The 19,976-nt window shown below is 37.5% G+C and overlaps 1 long non-coding RNA gene across 4 annotated transcripts in view; it reads left to right on the top strand.

Moving 5' to 3' along the window:
* The window catches only part of LOC113624537 (uncharacterized), a 43,310-nt gene that overhangs the window by 5,792 nt on the left and 17,542 nt on the right, over positions 1 to 19,976 (top strand). For 2 of the 4 annotated variants that reach the window (XR_003434378.1, XR_003434377.1), the window contains exon 2: positions 6,878 to 6,985. This is a non-coding gene — a long non-coding RNA (uncharacterized LOC113624537). Of the gene's footprint in view, positions 1 to 6,877; positions 6,986 to 7,073; positions 7,319 to 16,541; positions 17,411 to 19,976 lie in introns of those variants that run through there. The other 2 variants (XR_003434375.1, XR_003434376.1) reach the window with 2 other exon arrangements.

The raw sequence follows: 19,976 nt of genomic DNA, 5'->3' as shown, positions 1-19,976 counted from the left end.
AAAAAAAACTTATTATGTAACATGCCTGACTGCACTGAGAGATGTTTCACAAACATCTCACAGTTTTCTGTCAGAAAGTCTAGGGGTGAATCAATCAATGATTCACTTGCTAAACAAACAAACAAAACAAACGGGGAGACTACGGCTTTATATCTGTCAGCCAAATGATCTTGCTAAAACTAAACTTCAGAACTGGCCAACTTTCCCTTCACGTCACAAAGGACTGGGGTAATCATGCTCACTGCATGTTTATTCCCAAAGGGAAGAAGGGCAGAGGTGAGCCAAGCTCACCCAGTTATTCTTCCCAAATTCATCAACCGGGTAAGTCACTCTGCCTCCCCAGGAATGGAGTAAGTTAAAGAGCAAAGAGAAGCCAGGTTAGGGAAGCCCTTTCTTTAAAGAAAACAGAATTAGGGAAAACCATTCTTCTTCAGGCATTATGCAAGTCATTTAACCTCTTTTGTGCCCAATTCCTAAACTGTAATCTTTCTTCCAAGGATATGCAAAAATAAAATATATAAGATGTTTTGAAAATGAATATATGCCCTATAAATAGCTAATAACAAGTAATATTTAGTGAGCATCTAGGAGGTACCAGGCACTGTTTTAAGCCCATTACATGTACTGATTTAATTCCCAAAACAACACTGTCATTACCCCCAACTTAAAGACAAGGAAACTGAGTCCCCAAGTTTAAGTAACTTGCTTAAGGTCAGATAGTGGAAGAATGTGATTTCAATTGCATTCTCAGTGATTCTGTTCAGTAAACTCTAAATCTGAGGGCACTAACATTATCCCCATGGCCTGGTAATCAATAAAGTTTTTAGAAATTAAAGTTGGATGTTGCTTACTTTATCTATGGCCGTGTCAACAGTGAGTTTGTTTTCTTGCTTCTATGGATTTTCTAGCTAATTTAAGACAGAGTCATCTCAGGACAGTTCCTTCAGTTACCCTGCCTTCTCCTCCCTCCCATGGGTCTGGAGTAGATGCTCCCTATCTGTGATCCTTTGTTGTATATGTTGTGTTATGTTGTATGATAACAGCTCCCTTTCCCACTGGGGTCCCTTAGACAGGGGCTGTGTTTTCTGTCTCTGGATGGCAAGTTGTAAAGTTATTTACACTTTTTAGATACAATAAGAAAACCATACTTTATTCTTTAAAAATTTTTTTAATACATTTTATATTTTAGAATAGTTTAGAGTTAAGAAAATAGTTGCAAAGAAAGTACAGAGTTCCTGACTACTTCACACCCAGTTTCAATATGTTCCCCTATTGTTAACATAGTAAGATGCATTTGTTACAATTAGTGAACCAATATTGATACATTATTCTTAACTACAGTCCATATTTTATTCATTTCTTTTTTGTGATGGGAACAATTTAAGATCTAGTCTCTCAGCAACTTTGAAGTTTATAACACAGTATTGTTGTCTATAACCCCTGTGCTGTGCATTAGATCTCCAGGATTTATCTACTGGTTGCAAGTTTGTACCCTTAAACAGTATTTCTCCAATTCCCCCTTCCCCCAGGCCCTGGTAACCACCATTCTACTCTCTGTTTTTACAAGTTCAGCTTTTTTAGATTCTACATATAAGTGATATCATACAGTAGTTGTCTTTCTCTCAGCATAATGCCCTCAAAGTCCATCAACATTGTTGCAAATGGCAGGATTTCCTTCTTTCTCATGGCTGAAGAATATTCCATTGTGTATATATACCATATCTTCTTTATCCCTTCATCCATTGATGGACACTTAGGTTGTTTCCATGTATACTTTATTCTTACAAACTGCTCTGATCTCTTTACCATTCCCCAACTGCTAGGTAGGCATGGAAAACAAAAAAAAAATTTAGTCTGTTTTAAAACTAATTCTGATCCAGTTATTTAAGTAACTCTTTAACTCTGTCTCTTTGAAATCATTGTTTTATGGTTTCAACCCCTCTTCCTCTGCTTACTTCTAAGATGGTGTCTGGCACACAGAGCAGGGTCCCACATGAACTTGTTGCATTGTGGGAGTTGAACTCTATGACCCTGAACTGGTCATTGTGCAGGGACTGGCATCACCTGAAGTATGTCTGTCTCATCTTATTCTTGGTTATCCTGTTGGCAAAAACTACTGATGTATGTAGCTGATAATTTCTTGGTCATTCTTTCTTGGCTTGGTCAGAGCCTAGAGGCCCTTCCTGCTATCTCAGCCTTCCTTGAAATCTTACTTTCACTACAGACTCCTTTGAATATATGAGATATTCTCAGCCTGGTCCAAGGCCCAAAGCATCCATCCATTAAGTCTTTGTTGGAGTGATTACACCTCTGCTGGGAACATGGGCGTACCAATATCTCTTCAAGGTCCTGCTTTCAATTCTTTTGGGTATGTACTAAGAGGTGGAATTGCTGGATCATATGGTAAGTCTATTTTTTATTTTTTGAGGAACCATCATACTGTTTTCCCCAGCAGCTTTACCATTTTGCATTCCGTGAACAATGCATAAGTGTTCCCAGTTTGTTTGCATCCATACCAACACTTGTTATTTTCTGTCTTTTTTTTTTTTGGTTTGTCTTGGGGTTGTTTTTTTTTTTGATAGCAGTGATCCTGTTGGGTGTGAGGTAATACATCATTGTGATTTTGATTTGCACTTCCCTAATGAATAGTGATGTTGAGCATATTTGCGTGTGCTTATTGACCATTTGTATATCTTCTCTGAAGAACTGTCTATTCAAGTCCTTTGCCAATTTTTGAATGGAATTGTTTGGTTTTTTGTTGTTGGGGTCTCTATACGTTCTGGATTGTAATCCCTTATCAGATATAGATATGCAAATATTTTCTCCCATTGCATGGGTTGCCTTTTTACTCTGTTGATTGTGTCTTTTTTTTTTTTTTTTTTTGCGGTACATGGGCCTCTCACTATTGTGGCCTCTCCCGTTGCGGAGCACAGGCTCCGGACGCGCAGGCTCAGCGGCCATGGCTCACGGGCCTAGCCGCTCTGCGGCATGTGGGATCTTCCCGGACTGGGGCACGAACCCATGTCCCCTGCATCGGCAGGCAGACTCTCAACCACTGCGCCACCTGGGAAGCCCTGATTGTGTCCTTTGATGCACAGGAGTTTTAATTTTCATGAGGTCCAATTTGTCTATTTTTTGCTTTTATTGTCTGTTCCTTTTGTGTCATATCCAAGAAATCCCTGCCAAATCCAATATCCTGAACTTTATGCCCGTGTTTTCTTCTAAGAGTTTTGTAGTTCTGTAGCTTATAGTTATATAAACTATAGCTGTAGTTTATATATATATATTTATATGTACATTTATAGTTATATAATTTTACATTTAAGTCTTTGATCCAATTTGAATTAATGTTTGTATGTAGTATTAGTTAAGAGTCTAACTTCATTCTTTTGGATATGGGTATATAGTTTTCCCAACATCATTTGTTGGAAAGACTGTCCTTTCCCCACTGAATGGTCTTATCACCCTTCTCAAAAAACATTTGACCATGTATATGAAGATCTATTTCTGGGCTCCCTATTCTATTCCATGGATCTTTATTCCATTACCATACTATTTTGATTACTGTAGCTTTGTAGTAGGTTTTGAAGTCAGGAAGTGTGAGTCCTCCAATTTTGTTCTTTTTCAAGTTATTTTGGCTATTTGGGGTTCCTTGATATTCCATATGAATTTTATGATAGATTTTTGTATTTATGCAAAAAAAAAGTCATTGGGTTTTGATAAAAATTGCATTATATCTGTGTATCACTTTGGGTGGTACTGACACTTAACAATAGTAAGCTTTCCAATCCATGAACATAGGTTATTTTTCTGTTTATTTATGTCTTTAATTTCTTTTAGCAATATTTTGTACTTTTCATTGCACAATTCTGTTATCTCCTTGGTTAAGTTAATTCCTAATTATTTATTCTTTTTGATACTATTGCAAATGGAGTTGTTTTTGTAATTTTCTTTTCAGATGTTCATTGTTAGTGTATAGAAATGCAACTTATTTTTTTGTGTTGACTTTTATCCTGCTACTTTGCTGAATTTATTTATTAGTTGTAATTGCTTTTTTGTGTGTGTACATGGAATCTTTAGGGTTTTCGACTATAAGATCATAACATCTGTGAACAGAGATAATTTTACTTCTTCCTTTTCTATTTGGATACCGTTTACTTATTTATTTGTTTAACCTACCTAATTGCTTTGGCTAGGACTAGTGCTATGTTGAATAAAAGTGATGAAAGTGGGCATCTTTGCCTTGCTTTTGATTTTAAAGGAAAAGCTTTCAGTCTTTCACCACTGAGTATGATTTTGCTGTGGTTTTTTCATACATGGCTTTTATTTGTTGAGGCAGTTTTCTTCTATTCCTAGTTTGTTGAATTTTTAAATAAAAGGATGTTGACTTTTGTCAAATGCTTTTTTCCTGCACCAATTGAGGTGATCCTTTATTTCTTTTTAAGAATATGCATTTCCTTTTCCCTTTTGAAATGTCATAGGAAAGCCCACGGGGCTTGAATTTGCTGTTTCTCATGACACTATAATAAGTCCATGGCTAGCATGGTGCTAACAATGCTGCATTTACTGTCTTTTCAAAAGTAGTATTCTTATTATTAATTAATTATTATTATTAATTTTGGTTAAGTTTAAATTTTTTCTCAGTTATGAATTAGAGTCAATTGGACAGCTGATTTCATGGTGGAAAGCCACAGCCCAGCTCAAATGGTGGAAAACAAACAAACTTCTCAGAACAAAGCTTTCAAAATGGAAGAATGCATAAAATATCCTGACAATAACAGTCTTAGGTCTGTCTCACCCAGAGAGTGAGTTCTTGAGGGGAGAAAATATCTTTTCCCCTTATCCCCAGTTACCTGGAACTGGAGATTGTTGTATAGTAAACACTTAATAAAACATCTTGGAGGGTATCAAAGAACAACGGTGTTCCCCTTGCCCTTTATTCCCTCTCCTTTCCCAAAGAGAGATTGCATCAGACTCAGTAACTTTCATAGTGTTAATTTATTGTGAAGTATAAATATGAAAGTATCCAAGTTCTGCAAATAGTGCAAAAGTGAGCAATTGTGCATTTTAATTTGACTTAGTATTGTTGAATTGAAATATTTAGATTTTGGTATGAAGAGAGGATTGTACTTTTTTTTTTTTAACCATGTCACTATTGATTATTTTCTTATTCCAAAGCTGTATAGGCTCATGCATTATTTAATTCTCAAAAGTTAAGTTGATAGGCTGTCTGAGGGTAGATGTACAAACTGTAATATAAAGCCAGAATTGGAAAATAGAGGTACTTTGACTAACTTTTCAAAGTAGGCTTAATGTTATGAAAAGCATCACAGTACACTGTGTAAAAATAAAATTAAATGAAGTATAATCTATGAGTGACACCTGCTTTATAGACTCTCAATTTGATGACCAACATAACCTAATTTAGCAGAACACTTGACCCAAGTATTTCACTGATGATCAAGTAAATTCTGATGAAAGGTCAATGGTATAACTACAAAGGCCAATCTATTTTAATTGCCTAAGGTTTAAAAAAAGCCCTCTTCTCAATTTACAGTGACTGTGGGAGTCATTTTACTGCTTACACAGTGATAAAGGGCTTGTATATCATGAATGTAGCATAGTGGATAATCAGCAAAACTTTAAGACTAAATTAATCAGCACTTTGGAAAGTTTATTCCATGAACATAGGTAACATGTCCTGTCAAGGCAAATGATTGCTTCTTTGATTATAGAAAAATACTAATAAGTTTTCACTTTTTCTTTTTAATGTTTTACTGGAAAGAATTTAGTTAGAGATTCAAACATAGTAAAATTTACTTTTTAAAAAAATTGAGAATCACTATGTTGTGCACCAGGAACTAATATAGCGTTGTAAGTCAATTATACTTTGAAAACAAACAAAAAAACAAGCAAGCAAGCTCAGGAAAAGAGACTGGATTTGTGGTTACCAGAGGCAGTGGGGGGCAGGGGAGGGTGTTGGGGGAAGGATGAAAGTTGTTAAGAGAGTAAATCCTAAGAGATCTCATCACAGGGAAAAATTTTTTTTTCTTTTGCGTCTATATAGAATGATGTATGTTCACTAAGCTTACTGTGGTAATCATTTCATGATGCATGCAAGTCAAATCATTATGATGTACAACTTTTAAACTTATACAGTGCTTTATGTTAATTATATCTCGTTGAAACTGGAAGGAAAAATGGATAGCAAAGTATACCTGCTTTAGGTCTGAAAATAAATAAATACATAGAGTAATTGATATTTAAAAATAAATAAATGAAATATAACTCTTCTTTTAAAAAGAAAAAAGTGAGGCTTAAATTTGATAATAATGGTATTTTTGAAGTACAAATATATGAAATATATACTAAGTTCAGAACAGATTCAATATTTAGCCTTTGAACTGATAAATCATATCATATTCATTTAACATATTCTCTAGGTCCCATCTTGACTTTTCTTTCTCTCCTTCCCAAGGCTTACTGACTTTTTTTTTATATTTTAAAATAACAATTTTAAAAGTAATGAAATTTTAAGGTGCTTTCTGATTCCTTCATGTTATATCTTAATAGTATCATTAAAATCAAGATGTCAAACAACATTCTTGTGTTAATTCTGGACTGTTAGGAGTCAAGGTGGCACAAAAGGAAGGACACTAGAGTGCACATCAGATAGGATGATTAAAAACTTTGCTGAGTCACTAACTAGTTGTTTGGACAAGTCACTCTTAGAGCCTTAATTTTTGTGTCAATACAATGATCTCTAAGCTAGAATGCATAAATAGGGGACATGTACATTAGGCACAGTGAGGAACTATCCATACTTCAGAAATCAGAGCAATTTCTCTAAACATAGTTGGATGATATTGCATTTCAGGAAGACTGGGAGGGATCTTGGACAACCTAACTCATGAGATAGCTGTTTTCTGAGCAGTAAATTGAGGAAGCCCAAGCATGCCTCACTGACATGCCCTCACTCAACAAGGTAAGGAGGTGTGGGATGGTGATGGGGAGGAGAGTCTCTGGGGATGTTGAGACTTCCAACATGTCTCTCTCCCACATAGAATTTACAGGCATCCTGAGGGATCTAGGTGGGACCCATAAATATAGGAGAGAGTTCTGATCCTTGGACCATTTTTGGCGTTGCACTTTCTGCTACATAATACTCCTGTTAGGAGCTCATCATCCACTGTGGATCAGGCAGCGTTACAGGTAAGCTTAAGAGTGGTCTTTACAGGTCTTCCCTGGTGGTGCAGTGGTTGAGAGTCCGCTGCCGATGCAGGGGACATGGGTTCGTGCCCCGGTCCGGGAAGATCCCACATGCCGCGGAGTGGCTGGGCCCGTGAGCCATGGCCGCTGAGCCTGCGCGTCCGGAGCCGGTGCTCTGCAACGGGAGAGGCCACAAGAGTGAGAGGCCTGCTCGTACCGCCAAAAAAAAAAAAAAAAAAAAAAGAATGGTCTTTACAGCTGTCCTCTTCCCTAATTGGACGCTCAGTCCCAGGGACTCTCACTACCACTGTAAGCTTTAACCCTTAGTGTCTAGCCTCCTAGGTATCTTGTATCCATCTCTTCATTTGAGATACTATGAGCTTGGACCAAAATGGAATTTCTCAGCAACACTGAGAAATATTTAGTGAAATAATATGATTTTTTTGTATGAATACTTTGGAATCAATTTATACTTTATATATATTTTTTCCAAATTTTCTATATTGGAAAATGAATATTAAACTATAGGAATAATTCATATAGTCAGATATTCATATGGTCAGATTTACCATGAGTTGCATCATCTCTGGGTTGACAAAGTTCTTTGATACTTTATTTAGTATTATATTTGTTGGGAACCTACTCAGTGCAAGACAATCTAATTGCCTTTTGATATCTTATAATTATCTAATTGGTTTATAATATCAAAAATAGAAAAAATAGAAATTATGGAAGTACAGAATTTGCTTTCCTACAAAGAATAAGTGAACCACAGGATACTGTGACATCTACTAGTTCAGTAGTTATGTTTTATTAGTCAGTACCTAGAGGAGTACTTAAAGCCATGTAAGTTGGTTGCATTTTATTTGGCAGCATAACCACAGATCAAGTTGTCCCTTTAGTCCTTTGGGTTCAAGAGGCAGATTAAAAAATATTTAATTAACTTATTTATTTGGCTGCACCGGGTCTTAGTTGAGGCATGTGGGATCTAGTTCCCTGACCAGGGATTGAACCTGGGCCCCCTGCATTGGGAGTGTGGGGTCTTAGCCACTGGACCACCAGGGAAATCCCAGCAGAATGTGATGTTAACTGTCACTTATTAATCCAGACTTGGAAAAATTGCTTTTAAAAGTCATTTATTCATCTGCTAAATTAAACTTGCAATATCAGTGATAATATTTGATACTTATACAGTACTTTACAGATTTTCAAAGTATTGCAACATTCATGATTTCATTTAATCTTCACAACAATTTTGCAAAGAAGACAAGATAGTAACTAACTCCATGTTATAGATAAGAAAAATGGTGTCTTGAAATGTAAAGTGATGTGTGTAATATAGTCTGGCTAGTCAGTGGTAGAAGGGAACTAATTTCTAAGTTTTTTGATTTCTAGGTGCAGTCACAAGGTATTATGGACTACATACAGACAGAGGGAACATATTAGAGCACACTGCTATTTTTTTTGTAGAATAAAACAGTACAATTTCAGAGATGCCATGAATCCTGTCCAGGATGGCATAAATAGGCAAGGATTCAATCTGACTGGGTAAGCTATGGTAAAAATAGCCTTAATTATAATACTTTTAGTCAAATGTCAGGATCTTTGTTCTTGGGGGTAGAGTTGGACCACAGACAGATCTACAGTGAAGAAGTGGGGAAGGGTCACAAGGACTTAAGCATAATATCAGGGCCCCCAGAAGCCATATTGTCTAGGATTTTTTGCCAGGTTCCAGTCTTAGCTGCAGAATTAGAACACAAGTCAGGACTGGCATAGCTGCTCAGATCTAAAAGATTGGGGAAACATAGTGAGAATTGGGCATGATGTTTGGGGAGGAGACTGCTGCTATTTAATAGGCTGGGGGATGTCACCCCAGAAGTGAAACAGAAGGAAAATAGGCTAATTGTAGATGCTTTGACATATTCCAGGTATTCTCATTAGCAGGGCGCAATCTGCTGGTCAGATGTCTTTAGTCCTCTCTGCTGGACAGAGCTCAAGTGGGCAGGGGCAAGAAACAGTGTTCTTTGGCACCTGAACACATGGTTCAACTTATAAAGCATGTGCTTTACCTGACAGTTAAGTGAGATGCTCTGCTCACATAAGTCCACAGATTTACACCTGTGAAGTTTCCATGTAAAATGGGTGCTATTGTCTTTTATAATAAGTCCCATGTGTATTTTCATAGAATGTTGACAGGTGAGCATATATTGCTTTATCAGTGCTTCTGGGATTATCTGAAAAATAGCACAGGTATTCTCATGACAGGTTTATGTTAATAAGTTTGGTTAGCATAAGACTTCCCTGGTGGCACAGTGGTTGAGAATCCGCCTGCCAGTGCAGGGGACACAGGTTCAATCCCTGGTCCGAGAAGATCCCACATGCCGCAGAGCAACTAAGCCTGTGTGCCACAACTACTGAGCCTGTGCTCTAGAGCCCGAGAGCCCACAACTACTGAAGCCTGCACACATAGACCCCATGCTCTGCAATAAGAGAAGCCACCGCAATGAGAAGCCCGCACACCCCAACGAAGAGTAGCTCCTGCTCACCGCAACTAGGGAAAGCCCATGCACAGCAATGAAGACACATCACAACCAAAAAATAAATAAATTTAAAAAAAAGTTTGGTTAGCATAAAGCAAAAATTAATTCAATGACTCACATGTAAAGTTAATAAACTCTTCTTTCTCCATGTCACTAATTTCCTAGTCTTGTGAAGGTCTGTACATTTCTATGGCTGAACAAATATGTGGAAAGTTTCTATTTGGGTTCCCAGGATGCTACATTAAGTTGGTGTCATCAGTGTGATGCTTTGCTATTCAAAGTGTGATCCAAGGACAAGGCAGCATTGGTATCTCTTGGGAGCTTGTTAGAAAAGCAGAATATCAAGCCTAATGCTAGGCCTACTAAATCAGAGTGCATTTTATCAAGATCTCCAGGTGATTTGTAAGCACATTCAAGTTTAAGAAGCACTAGTTATACCTTTGTGGCTCAAGGTCATGCCTTCCTAAACCTCTATTTTTAGGCACACTCTACTTCCTACTCTTCTGGAATCTGTAGGCTATCAGCTAGCCAATTCATTTGGTTGTTTCTTAAATTCTAAACCTGTGACATTGTGTGCCCTATGCTGTCTCTTCCTTGTTTTGTCAGAGAAGGGACTTTTTCTTTTGCATTCCCCATGTTTTTCACCTCTTTTCACTTGTTGATTTTTGTTTTTGGAGACAAACCATCACTTCTAGCTTTCAGGGGACATATTCTCTCTCTGATCAACTTGAAGACTTTTTCCCACGGCATCTCTCTCAATAACATTGAGGTAATGAGGTTCTGTTTACTGCCATATTCAATCATAAATGTGAGTTGCCACTAATATCAATATTGCATATTTTTAAGTAGCTTTAGAGTAAAATAAAATAAAACCACAAAAAGGACTACTTGGTAGCTTTCTCTGCTGTGTTCAACTTTTTGTTTTGTTTAACTTTTCATATTACAGAAATCTTGGACCTCAGAAATTTCATGTCTCTTGGCAGTAGCTATACTTTCTGTGTCTTAGTGATAAACATTCTGTTATTTTATTCTAGAACTCTAAACCAATTAAAGAAAATCTTTATTGGACATTTTCTGTTCTCTGTTTTCTTAGCTTTTTTTTTTTTTCCCTATCTTTGTTATAAAAGGAAAAACCCCTCATGGAATATGTTGCCATTATGAAATTTAGGTATTTATATGTATATTATTTTTGTGTCTGTATCATAAATCACATTTAGAGATATTCTCTGTAAGTTACACTTAAACATTTTTAGTTGATAAGTGCCAACAACATTATGGTTTGTTTCACAAGACCTCTCTTCACTTTGAAACCATATCCTCTGTTTCTTCCTTTTCTTTAAAAACCACACAGGATGTTGAAGAAATAAAGTGAGAGAAGTCTGCTGAAATATATTTACAACAAGCTATTGTAAATGTCATTTGTTGAATAATGTATAAAAGTTCATGGCACAAGGGGCAGGATTGTCTGAAAGTAACCCTGAGAGCTCACTCTTGGTTACCGAAGCACTGGGCTATCTGGAACCAGGAATCACCCTTCAACCAGTGCGAGAAGCCACACTTGAACTCAGCTTCCTATTAGACTGATGGCATTATTTTACCCTCGTGCAGGAACTACAGCTTTCTATGATCTCCACTGTCCTCAGGTGCTGGGCAGCTAGCTTTCACAGTTACTCCCTTTAAATATATTGCATGCAATCCAGACTGCCTAACATTTATGTTGTGTGCTTATCTCCTCTGATTAAGGTTGCTATCATGCTTGCCCTGTAAGAAAGGAGAGCAACAGTGAGGTGGGGGATCTGCCCTAGAATACTGGACCAAGTGTCCATCAGATGGCCAGGGGCCCTGCGTACTTCCTCATGGGAAAAATTGGAAAATCAAAGGACCTGTGACTTTTCTTGTTGCTGACTTCTTGAGTTTCCTCGATAAAGCATATTCTTTAATATGATATTGTAAAATTCACCCAGAGCTCTGGTGAACCTCAGGGGACCCATCTTGTACAGCACATTTATTGATGATAATCAAGGCTTTGTTCTGCATACCCTGCTTTGGGGGAGTTCATATCTCAGTTTGTATATTTGTAGCATAGATTGAAGTCACTGCCATATTCCCATTTTGCCTTGGATAAAATGTCCTCCTATTGATGACTGTTAACTCATGCATTTTCTTCTCATCCATATGTCTCCCTTATTCATATCTGTCTTTGTCCAGCAAGATTCCATGATGTACTGTTCAATAATACTGTTGCTAATAGCTTAAACTTCCCCTTCTGTCTTCTTTGTGGCATCTGCCAAAGACTGCAACCATAGATAAACCAACTGTCTGCTTTCTCTGCATCTGTGCCTGAGCAGCCAAGCACTGCTGGAGAGAGTTACACAATAGGGCCTATTGGTATTACAAAAAAGTAATTAAAGCAACTTCAAACTGTACAGCGATCCTGTAAGGATTCTCAGTCAAGCTCTCTCCCACTTTCCATAATGATTATTTCAAGCTTCTTCAAACCTTCTTCCTCTCATCACCCATAATTCTCAGAATATGATATTGATTTTTATTTTATAGAGAAAATAGCCGCCCTTAAATGAGAACTGCATCACCTGTCCCATTATCTGTCCATACTATTCTAGTTTCCTTCGATTACAGTATGGGTGTAATTATTTTTGCTGAGGCTAACCCCTCCTCTGGTACTTTTATTTTACTCCCTCCCACCTTCTAAGGTACCTGAAATTATGGATTATCTTTTGTCTGAATATTCAAACTCTCTTCAATTGGAGCTTTTAAAAACAGGATCAAGTATCTCCCAATTAAGAGAAAGAAAGAGAGGAAAGGAAAGAGAGAGAGAAATTTTCTCTAGATTTCTTCGTTCCCTTCTAGTTACTACCCTATTTCCTCTGTTCAAATTTTTGAAAAACGGTTTCTATTTCTTTCCACCTAGCCATTTCTAAGCCTTTTCCAATCTAACTTCTGCCTACATTGCTCCATCTCAGGATTTCTTAACCTTGGCACTGTTGGCATTTTAGGCCAATGTTTTATACTTGCGACACTGTCCTGCACATTTTAGGATGTTTAGCAGCATCCCTGGTCTTTATTCACTAGATACCTGTAGCAGCTCTCTCCCTGCAGCTGTGACAACCAAAAATGTTTTCAGGCATTACCAAATGACCCCTGCAAAGCAAAATTGCCTCCGGTTTAGAATTGTTGCCCTATTCCCATGGCTCCTGTTAGGTTACCAATGACTTTCACGATGCTAAATCTCATTTCTTATCTGACTTGGTAGCTCAGTAGTATCTGAAATTGTTAACATCTCCTGCCCTGTAACATTTTTCTCTTGCCTCTATTGACAACACTCTTTTGATTTTCCTTTTACCCCTCAGATTGTTCTTTTTTCTTCCTTCCTTCCTGTTTTCCTTCCTTCTTTCCTTCCTTTCTCTCTTTCACTCTTTCTTTCCTTCTCTCTCCCTCTCTCCTCTCCCCCAAACCCCTTCTTTTTCTCTTTCTTTAAATCTTTTGAGCTCATCCTCTGCCAATTGACAATTAAATGTTGGCACTCTCTTCTACTCTGCTCTTTTTCTGGGGACTCTCATCCCCATGCAGAGCTTTAATATTCACCTTTATACTTGTGCGTCAAGCTTTGATGAACTAGCTTCAGTATGGTGAACAGGTCAACCCTCCCACCACCAGCAACAACAAAAAGCTGGATACAGTAATTTATCCATAGCTTGTGAGTCTTTCCGTGACAGCCTTCTCTTTTAGAGGAAACAAAAAATCTGCTTCTAGCTCTACCTTTTGAAGTAGAAAACTAGCTCTTAATCAGAATAACATAGACAAAGATGAGTGGGAAAAAAAAAAAAAAAAGATGAGTGAAATTCTTTAAATTGGCCTAGATAGGCCTAAATGATCTGCCTCCACCCTTACCTCTCATAGCTTTCTACCCTCCCCAATCTCATCCTCCATCATCATCCCTCCTGTGTTCCTGCTTGAGGCAACTAGCTGTGGTTCGGTCCTTTGTTCATGGTCTACCACAGGGCTATTTTATTTGTTGCCCTGTCTGCCAGGAAGACTCCTCTCACCCATCTCTGCAACTTAACCTATTCTTCCAATCTCAACTCAAGCAGACTTCCTCAGGGAACCTTCCTTGTTCTTCCTGACCAGCTCCCACTTCCCATTATGGAGGCCTTTAATGGCCTTTGTATATCTCTTCTTACTGCATAGTACAGTAGCAGTTTTGCATTTACTTGTGTGATTAGTGAGGTGAGTACAGTTGAGCAAGGGTTTTCAAACCAAGACTACTTGGCTTGGAATCTTGGGTCTTAAATTCTTGGTGCCTCAGTTTCCTTATCTTTAACATGGGGATACTAATAGAACCTATTTTAACGGTTGTTGTGAGTCTTAAATGATTTAGTGTATATACAATGCTTAAAACAGGGCCTGGAACATAGTAAGCACTATGTAAATATCAGTTGTAATTTAAAAAATTTAATTATAATCTGTCTCTTCCACTTTTTTCCCCCCCATTTTGTGAAAGTTTATTTGCAGGATAAATTCCTAAAAGTCAAATTACTCATAGAATTAGGCACACATATTATCACAGTTGTCACACCTACCAAAAAGTTATTCCAGTTTCTAATCCCATTAATGGTTATGTAGAAATATCAATTTCTCTTATAATTTTATTTATTTTTAAGGAATTTAAGAAAGATTAGTGTAACCTTCTTTTTTTTAAACATCTTTATTGGAGTATAATTGCTTTACAATGGTGTGTTAGTTTCTGCTTTATAACAAAGTGAATCAGCTATACATATACATATATCACCATATCTCCTCCCTCTTGTGTCTCCCTCCCAGCCTCCCTATCCCACCCCTCTAGGTGGTCGCAAATCTTCTACTTTTTTGCTCATTTTTTTTCCTCAGTGCCAACACAGTTCATGACACATTTCAGGCATGCAGTAACTGTCAGAGTAATGTATAAATTAAAGAGTTTGGGAAAAAGAAATGCCATATAAATACAAAGCACATTTGTATAGATGAAAAAGTAGAGATTCTGCATTGTGTTTTTAAAAATAATTCTACTATAGTCATTCACTTTACTTGCACAACCTATGCTAGAAGGGAAATAGGTGCTTTTTTAATTCTAGGAGAATTCAAACAATTTTTATGCTGGGTGAATTCATTCTAACACAATCAGTGAAATCAGAGCCTTTGAGTTAAAAATATTACTCAAATATTTTATATTTGAAGAACATATTCAAATTCCTATATTAAATACATAAGTAGACATAATTTTTCATAACAAACCTTGAAAACAAACATCTTAGTCTCAGAGGTTAAGGATTATGTAACAAAGAATCATTTTAGTTTTTAAAATATCGCATAAGATCTTGTAAACAAACTTTTAAGGACTCAAGTTTTTGATGACAAGATACCAAATAAATATAAATCTGACAAGTAAACCTCGTTCTGCAAGCATGCATGTGAGATTATTTATTTGGTATGGAGGTTGCTGGGTTCTTTGAATCATTATTAATTATTAGACATTAATAACTGAGAAAAACCATGCCACATGAGCAATGATAATTCAATGGAAAAAATCTAAACCCAAGAAGAGATATTGATAAAGTAGTATGTTGTCATTTGTGTTAGTCAGCTCAGGCTGTCATGACAAAATACCACAGACTGGGTGGCTTAAACAACAGAAATGTATTTCTCACAGTTCTGGAGGCTGGGAAGTCTAAGATCAGGGTGCCGACTGATTTTATTCCTGGTGAGAGCTCTTTCCTTTGTTTGCAGACAGCTATCTTCTCACTGTGCCTTCACATGGTGGAGAGAGAGAGCTCTGGGGTTTCTTCCTCATAAGGGCACCAGCCCTGTCAGATTAGGGCCCTACCCTTATGATCTCATTTAACCTTTATCACTTCATCACAGGCTCTGTCTCTAAATAGTCACATTGGCGTTTGGGGCTTCAACATTTGAATTTTTGAGAAAACACAAACATTCAGTCCATAACATCATTCAAAAGGAGGAGAGAATATTTTTATTTGGGTGAATATGCCAAAAACTTTCAGAAGAGCCTTTTAAGATTGACTTTAAAGGGTTTGAACTTGCAGAGTGCGAAGGGAAATTATACCATGATCTCAATATTATATGTGGAAAGCAGAAGGGATGTAGGATTTGTGTAAGGCTAGTGAGGATTTCAGTTTGATTGTTTTTCTAGTGTGTGAGGAGAAAATGAGTGAATTTCAGGTCATTGGGAAATTTGAATGATGAGTTACGAAGTTTGTACTTTTTTTTTTTTTTTTTCAGCTGCCATGGCTCACGGGCCCAGCCGCTCCGCGGCATGTGGGATCTTCCCGGACCAGGGCACAAACCCATGTCCCCTGCATCAGCAGGCGGACTCTCAACCACTGCGCCACCAGGGAAGCTCCTGAACTAGTAATTAATATAATGGGATAAATGCTAGAATAAGATTCAGTTCACCAGAAACATATAACAATATTAAACTTGTGTATACCTAATAAAACATACTCAATATTTACAAAGCAAAAGTGGATAGAACTACAGGGAGAAACTGATAACTCTACAATTACAATAGACTATTTCAAAATATATCACAAAATTAATGATAGATTAAGCAGATAAAATATTAGAAAAGATACAGAAGGTTTGAATAATGGGAGTAACAGTATCGATGTTGGCTCGAATCAGAGAACAGTATAGCCTTGGAGAATAATATATCCAGCAACCAGAGAATATATATTAATGCTGTTTCTCCTTTTCCTTTGCCCAAATTCTCTTTTACAGTTACCATTTCCCAACTTTTCAAAAGAAATACCTCTTATCCACCCAAATCATCTATGATGCATCACCCTGAGGTGCAAAATCTTCAGAGGAACAATCAACATATTGGTATTGGAGAAACCTCTTATACTCATAAACCTTTCATAGACCATTGTCTTTTCCTGCCTAATATGAATGTCTAGTAAGTGTGAGGCACGGCATTAGTAAAGGGGTAGTTTGACCCTTTGGGGGATGTTCCAGATTCAATAGCGTGGGACAGCTGGTGCAATGACAATTCTTGTTTTTGTTGTTTGACTAACTTACCTCTTTCATATTCTCACTATTATCAAATAATGAGTTACTCTTGAGGGAGTCATATCAGAGCAGCACTCTCACGCGGTAGGTGAGAAAGGGGGTCAAGGAGACCTGGCAGATCTGTCCCCAGGGCTGTGGCCCCCATGCTAGAGCTTTAGCCTGGCCAGTCAAAGGGCTAGAGTCTCTAAGGGCTTGCCCTGGCAAGAAGCACCTCCTGAGAAAGAAACTGGGAGGAAATGGTGGATGTGGCTTAACCAGTAACTTCCACTAACAATGAAGCAGAAAGTAGCTTTTCTAAACTATCAATAATAAAATGTACCAACTATGTTGAGGAAAAATCTCGATTATCTTTTTCCCATAGAAAATGGTATAAAAAGGCATTGCCATTTGAAGAGATGATTAAAAGTATTGAGCCAGAAAGTGTAGAAAAATTGTTATAGAGATATTAATTAATATTGTTATTGATATTGTTATACTTTTCTAGGTTATATGATGTTTGTGGAATTTATCATCCTTTAAAATGCATAATTTGTCATGATTTTATTCTCATGTTACATAAATATTTACTTTTCCACCTAATTTTTAAAATTTATAATGTTGTCCTCTTTTTTTAAAGAGGTCTGCACCTCATGTTATATAGGCTTCAGGCTAACAAAACCTGAATCCATCCCTGGACCTGATACTTTTTCTATTTCTCTTCCTCTTTGTCTTTCTGTTTTTCTCATGATTCCTTTCCATGCTTTTAAAAAAGTAGGACCTATACTAATATATAAGGAATGTAGAACAAAATTAAAAAAAAAAAAGTCACCTATGATATAGTACCCTAAACTTCAGAAAACCAGCTTTATTAAATCAAGTTCTCCCTCTCTGAGGTTAATATATCGTTCTGATTATCAGATGCAAAATATATGCTTAATATATTTAAATTTTTACTAACAAAACTTTCATTCTCATCTACTTATGTATAAAAATAAGATTTTTTAGTGCTGTAAATATAAATGAAAAACAGGAATAGCTAAATCCTGACCCATTGTAGTAATAAGGTAATATTAACCCAAGGACAAATAAACTTTTAAACATATTAAAAAACATTAGATGGTCAACTTAAAAAATTCGTGAAGGATACATTGTTTTTCAAATTTCTTTTACGTGTACACAGGAAAAAACATTTGGAGACAACTGATCTAGATAAATAAATATAGAAGGCTATAGAAATCAATCATGCAACTCCTTTAAGGGAGCTGCCATCTATTTTTAACTGCCCAGTTGGCATATTTCAGCAGACAGCTGCATCAGATGGATGGAGGCTGCCTGAGGGTGTGAAGAACATTGCATTGGCTCACTTATTTTCAGTTGTGAAATCTTCTTTACAAACCCTAATATTTAAAAAAAGTAATTGAGGCTAATGTTTTTATAATTTGGGGTGGAAATAGCTCCCATTAGTGATATAGAACAGAACATGAGGCTCTACAGGCCTATACTGGCAGCAGTTCTGGTCCGTTTCCCTCAAGGCCCTCCTTTTATTTGTCCAGAAATCCTTGTGTACTTATTATCAGTCCTTAGGAGCAAGTGAGAGTGAGGTTGGGATTGATCCAGACCACCTTGATGCTGTCTTGTTGACGTCTGCCCTGGAGGTACCTGTCTTCAATTCAGAAGTTTTCCCTGCATAACTGGGGCTAAACCCCTTGCTTTAGGGCTGCCTAGGACCTGGAGCACCAGCAGTAGCTGATTTATGAGGATAGGCAATCTCACTTCCCTCATGCTATTCTTATAGAAAAGGAGTCTATTCAAACTGACCATGACTCCAGAATCATTGTTCTTTTCATTTCTTCCCCCAACCATTTTCCCAAGGGTTGAATCTATCAGATCTATCCAGGAGAGCATTAAGACAGTTAATTGAAAAGATCGTTAAGCCTGCAAGAAGCAGGAGAGGGGCATTTATTTCTCAGTTGGATGCTTGCTGAGTCACAGAACACGTAGGTCTCCCCTGGAGCTGTCTTGGAAGTATGGTGATGAAATTATTAGGAGAACTTGACTTATACCCTCTGGAATTTGGGGCAAACGTGAATATAGAGACTGGTGCCTATTTCTCGTCTAGAGATTTCTGAGGGAGTCTCTCTGGAATATCCCAGACTTATAGGGCTTGAGGAGACTGTGGCAGAATATACATAAAGAAGGAGACAATCCCTTATCACATCCATCTGAAGAGGACCCGGAAATTCTTGAGTCTTCTCAGAAAGAAGCATTAGACAAAAAGGAAAACATGGGTTGCCATATAGGAAGATAAATTTGCTCTTCTGTACCTCGCTGGCTTATAATTACCTAGAATTTCCTGGCATCTACTGCCACCGTGTGGGTATTTACATTTATTGAATTCAAATGAGTATTTTCCCGTAAAGGCTTGTCCTAAGCCAAAATACAAAGAATTTTAAGTGTGTTTTAGTGCTCTTCACCTCAGATTGTCTCCTAAGTCCCCTCTAGGTTCCCTGTGCTTTCAAACTCACAATGAGGTTCCATCATTAAATACTCTTCTCTTTTGTAGCACTGTGTTAAAGCAGTACTAAAGTCATGCTGCTGATACGTCAATGACTTAGAGTTTTTGATAAGTCAGTTTGAGACAGAGAAACTCTAAAATGGTCCCCAATTATCTGTTTCCTGGTATTGATGCCCTGTGTAACCATTTTACCTTTACTGTGGGTGGGATCTGTGTCTAGCTTCTAACCAACAGACTATGGCAGAGGTGATGGGGTGTCACTTCCATACTTACATTACATAGCACTAAAACTTCCATGTTGCTAGGAGACTCCCCTGACTGCCTTCTGGGCTTGCATGCATGAAGCAAGCATCCACGTATGGGAGGCCCAGTGAAAAGGAACTGAGGGCAGCTACTGGCTGTCAGCAGGCAAGAAACTGAGGTCCCCAGCCCAACAGGACATAGATCATTGAATCCTGCTAACAAGCACGTGAAATTGGGAGCAGATCCCTCTTCAGTTGAGCTTTCAGATGAGATGCCAGAAACCTTGATTGCAGCGTCATGAGAGACCCTGAAACAGAGGACCTGGTTAAACTATGCCCAGGTTCTGTGAGATGATACATGTGTGTTGTTTTTAGCCACTAAATATGTGCTAATTTGTTATATGACAA

The sequence above is a fragment of the Aethalodelphis obliquidens genome, unplaced genomic scaffold, assembly GCF_003676395.1.
Source record: "Aethalodelphis obliquidens isolate GAN/ISIS:26980383/991018 unplaced genomic scaffold, ASM367639v1 scaffold13, whole genome shotgun sequence".
Classification (NCBI taxonomy): Eukaryota; Metazoa; Chordata; class Mammalia; order Artiodactyla; family Delphinidae; genus Aethalodelphis; species Aethalodelphis obliquidens.
Note: the sequence above shows the minus strand (reverse complement) of the source record. Positions and strands in the feature narration are given on the sequence as shown.